The sequence below is a fragment of the Pleurodeles waltl genome, chromosome 3_2 (genome assembly GCF_031143425.1).
Source record: "Pleurodeles waltl isolate 20211129_DDA chromosome 3_2, aPleWal1.hap1.20221129, whole genome shotgun sequence".
NCBI classification, from domain to species: domain Eukaryota; kingdom Metazoa; phylum Chordata; class Amphibia; order Caudata; family Salamandridae; genus Pleurodeles; species Pleurodeles waltl.
The window spans coordinates 128,751,394-128,755,970 of NC_090441.1; the positions used below are offsets into that span (position 1 = coordinate 128,751,394).

General features: G+C 40.9%; 1 non-coding gene across 1 annotated transcript; it reads right to left on the minus strand.

Annotated features, from left to right (window-relative positions):
* Positions 1-1,087: 1,087 nt before the first annotated feature.
* LOC138286881 (U5 spliceosomal RNA) lies at positions 1,088-1,203 on the minus strand. The gene has a single exon (XR_011202148.1). It is a non-coding gene; the product is annotated as a U5 spliceosomal RNA (small nuclear RNA).
* Positions 1,204-4,577: the final 3,374 nt, after the last annotated feature.

The window sequence follows — 4,577 nt, forward strand, 5'->3', positions numbered from 1 at the left end:
AAGTGTTGACTGCGCCATAGCACCTTTTTTTTTACTTTCAGCAATATTGCATAGCAGCCACGCTGCTGTACATGGCTCTTGCATAAGTACTACCTACTGGTTTTGCTATTGCTTGTGGTTTTTAGGCAAGGGTTGATTAAGTGATTTTCCCAGGATCACAGGAGGTCAATTATGCTAGATTCAGGCCCATATTTATACTTTTTGACGCAAATCAGTGCCAGCAAAAATCATGCCTCAAACCGACTTGCGCCATTTTTTGAAGCACAACCCTTATTGAAATGACTCCTGTCTTAGCAAAGACAGGAGTCATGCCCCCTTGCCCAATGGCCATGCCCAGGGGACTTCTGTCCCCTGAGCATGGTCGTTGGGCACAGTGGCATGTAGGGGGTCCCAAATTAGGCCCCCCAATGCCACTATAAAAAAAAAAAAAAATACTTACCTCAACTTACCTGTACTTCCCTGGAATGGGTCCCCCCATCCATGGGTGTCCTCCAGGGGTGGGCGAGGGTGGCAGGGGGTGTCCCTGAGGGCAGGGGAGGGCACCTCTGGACTCCTTTGGAGCCCACAGGTCCCTTAACACCTGCCCTGACCCAGTCGTTAAAAAACGGCACACATCAGGCTGTGCGCCATTTTTTAAGGCCCACCCCCTCCTGTGCGTCAAAATGACGCTGGAGTATAAATAAGGCTCACAGGCCATAAAGTCATTTTTGGGGCGGGAACGCCTACCTTGCATGTCAGACGCACATTCAGCGCAAACAGAGTATAAATATGCCCCTCAATCTTTATTCATCAGTTTCAAAGTCGTGGCATGATCTAAATAAATATACATACATTTGACACACACACATATGTTTATAATATATATTTTAACAGACCTTTACAATTAAGTCAAAGAAGATATTTGAATAATATTTCAATAATCAATGAGAAAAAATAAAGAGCTGATCCAGAAATAAAACACAAATTGGACAGTTAAATGTTTTATTTCTCAACTGACTTTCTCTTATCTGTTTTCATAGAAAGTTTGAACTAGAAAATTAAAAAAGAAATTCTATAACACAATACTTTTTTTTAACTGTATAAGGGTAACCCTACACTTGGTAGGGCTTTCAAAAATTGAATGAAACTCTTAAATGTTCCTCTCCACGGAAATCTTTAGTAAAAGGCGAAAGATTTATTCGATTTGAAGAGAAACCAGAGTATGCTAATTGAAGCCGCCGACTATTGCACCAGGAAACACCGTTCCACAGACTATCAGGGCGACTAGGTTTACTAAGGTCATCATAGAAAACCCTTCGAAATAGAACCAAGTTATAATAATAGTTGTAATACTTTACACTGATAAAACACTTGTTGCCACAGAAAGAAACAAGCGGAGAGCCCAGCAGTGAGAGGAATTATGGGTATGCAAATTTAGTCGCAGGTCACGTGACAGGAAAGGCTGCAAGACATTTTCCATGGTCAAATCGTAATTTCTGCTCCTTTAATTATCCATGTAACCAGCTGTCTGCAAGGCGGCAACAAAACCGCCCCAAGTAGATAAAGAATTTTTAAAGGGAAGCCCATGAATGAGTGATAGTGAGGAGCGTGCGGTGGGCGTGGTTAAAAGCCACTGAGAGCTCACACCAGGACAAAGAATTTACACACTCGACCTCGAAAGGCTAAGGTAGCGCCGACAGCCGCTGGCGGAAGTGGACTGTATCGGGTCAGTGGCCCTAATATTGTGGGATGGTTAGAAAACGTACGATTTTCATCCAAAAACAATGACATACTCTTGTACAATTGAGTCCCGCACCTCTCGTTCTCAGTAGCAAACAAAATCATTCAAAAAATAATAAATCTGTCTCTCTGGTTTATCATTAGTACTATACAAAGAGAAACTAAAAGTGAAGAAACAAAACAAAAACAACTCAAAAGGTGCGTAGCTCGTTCCTAGAATGCTCCATATTGATTGACACAAGACGATTTGGGCGACGATTTGTGATCTTAAACTGTGAGGCTAATAAAGGTGAATGAATGTGAGAGAGCATAGCCTAAATAATATATATTATAGACATGGAACACTTACATTTGACAATGTAATATTAATAATTAATGATTGAATTGTATTAATAAAAATGGTGATTTACTCATTTATGAACACTAATGCTGAATTAATAATAATAATCCTTCGATTATATGTACTCGTATATCTTAAGTTAGCGTAAGTCAAGCAAAGCTGTGTAGCTCTCATATTAAAGCGTATTCTTCTGTCTCTTCAGTGTGCGGACTTGCAAACGACCATGACCCAGCTATTGTTCTTTCTGTATTTGTTAGTAACATGAAGGAATTTTCTCATCCGCATGCTAGCAGCTTTTAGTATAAAGCTATGTGCTTCGAAACATTAATGGACACTTCCAAGGACAATGAGACGAGGGGAAGAGAACTTTTAACCTGAGACGTGTGCCAAGATGGTGAAGTAACCCCGGATATGCCACCTACGAAGTGTCGATTATGAAGACCAATTAGAAGACGAGCTAATATCAAGAAAATGACAAATGCATTACTTAATGTATAATTTGATTGGTTACCAATAGTGGGGTGTAGTTATTAACCAATAGAATTTTGGGGGAATGTATTACGAAAAGGGGATAAAAACTCATGACATGAGAGACGAGAGGCATTAGGTAGGGAATGATATCGATTGCATCCAGAAACTCTGTCACTCTATTTGGTGACTTTGAGACTTAGACAAAATCATCTTAGCCCATAGACTGCCCTATTACACTTTCCTCCTTATGAGGAAAGTGTCCCTTGCCTCTAATTTAGATAGATTGACGGTGAATTAACTGATGTCCTGAAGACGAAGACTGATCCTGTATGCTGACCTATCTCGAGGAGGGTAATTATATTGCTAATGGAAATCTATTTGCCTTTTCTTTCTAGGTACCAACTGCTGTATGTTTTGATTAGAGACCTTAGTTAGATGTTTTCCAAATTGGTGTTCAAATTGTTTTGCATGAAGCCCAACATGCTAATGCTAATCAGAGGTTAGACGAGGTATCCATTTGACTGACAAACTAACATGACTGACGTGATGCTGTGCTGAACTAGTATCTTAGAATATTTGATGTATTGTGATCTGGTTATACCCATCTGATTATCTATGTTTCTGATTTTTGCATTATTGAAAGCTTATTGTGGTTGTCATCTTGTAACTGTGCTTATATGCTTCTTGACTTTGAGATTGATGCATTTGCTATTAGATTGTAATCAATAGGGAATAAAACTCATAAAACTTCATTAAGGTGTGGTTATTCATGACTGAAAGGTCATGATTGCTTCGAATGTTTATTAAATGTCTGGAGCGGGATATATTTTGGTGTTAAGTATTGGCAATGTTATTGACATATTAATTGGTGTTTTGATCAGTTATCTCGTCCTACGGTGTCTCACCACTGGGCCCAAAGATTCATTGGCCTAAAACGAGTCCTGATGTGTATAAAGTAACATAGACAGACGCGTTAGCAGTTCTGGTAGCAGAGCGACGGTTTGGCCCTTGGGGGCCCTAGGACGGAGTTTCATTGTTTAATTTGTTTTCTTGTGAAAATACAATTTGGAAAAATGATGAGTTGCTAGATTCGCCATGGCTTTTCCCGGGATCTCGGAGCCTGCCTAAATGAGTTGGGAATGTTCTTGGCGCCATAGTATGTGTGGTTAGGGTCATTGCGCTTATTAAATCTTATGCACTTCGCAGGTGATTGTGAATATTTGAGTGCGATTAGGCCAAATAAGTGTTGTTTGGAAGGAGTGGGCGTACTCCACAGCATGAGAGTAGGGAAGTCGGCGTACTTCATGTAAATGCAGCGCTTGTTGCTCAAAATTATCCACGTGGTTGGTTGTTGTATATGGGTCTATTGAGGTCTAAGACTCCGGAGTATGATGTTAAATTGGTTTATGTTGTAATCTGTGTGGTTTAGTAGGTCAATCGGGCGTGGTTGACAAGTCAAGTTTCGAGTTGTGATGCATATGTGAAACCTTCGATGGAGATTTGACAAGTTCTAAAGTGCACTAGAAGGAGTCATTGACAAGTCGAGAGTAGGATTTGCAGGTCAAATTCTGCTTGCGTACGAGGGAACTGAGAAGGAGAGAGTAGCGGCCGAGGCTTCAAGTGAAATCTCTGTAAAGTTCTGAAGCGAATGTGTTACCCTTCCTGTAGTAAGCCAGCAGATTTGTGTTGTCATTTAAGTGCTAGCAATAATTTGCATTAGTTTGTATGAGTTGTAAGGAGTTAGCGAGGTGTGGACAAGCCGCAAGACTTTGTCAGCTGCAGTGTGTATGAGTGTGACGTCAGTGGTGCCGCGCTGGGATAGGTCAGATGTCGAGAGGGGTCGCGCACGGATTGGCTGCCGTTCATGAGAGGCAATAGGGTGAGCAAAGGGCAGGTGAAGAGTGTCCTGGGAACTAAGCCGTGTCCTGATTAAATATAAAATAAAATGAATTTTGTTAAGGCATTCAAAAGCGCTTTGAAAGGAGATGTGTATATTGTTGCAACTGATGGGGAACCTACACCACCTGAGGGTACACCAGCTTACACG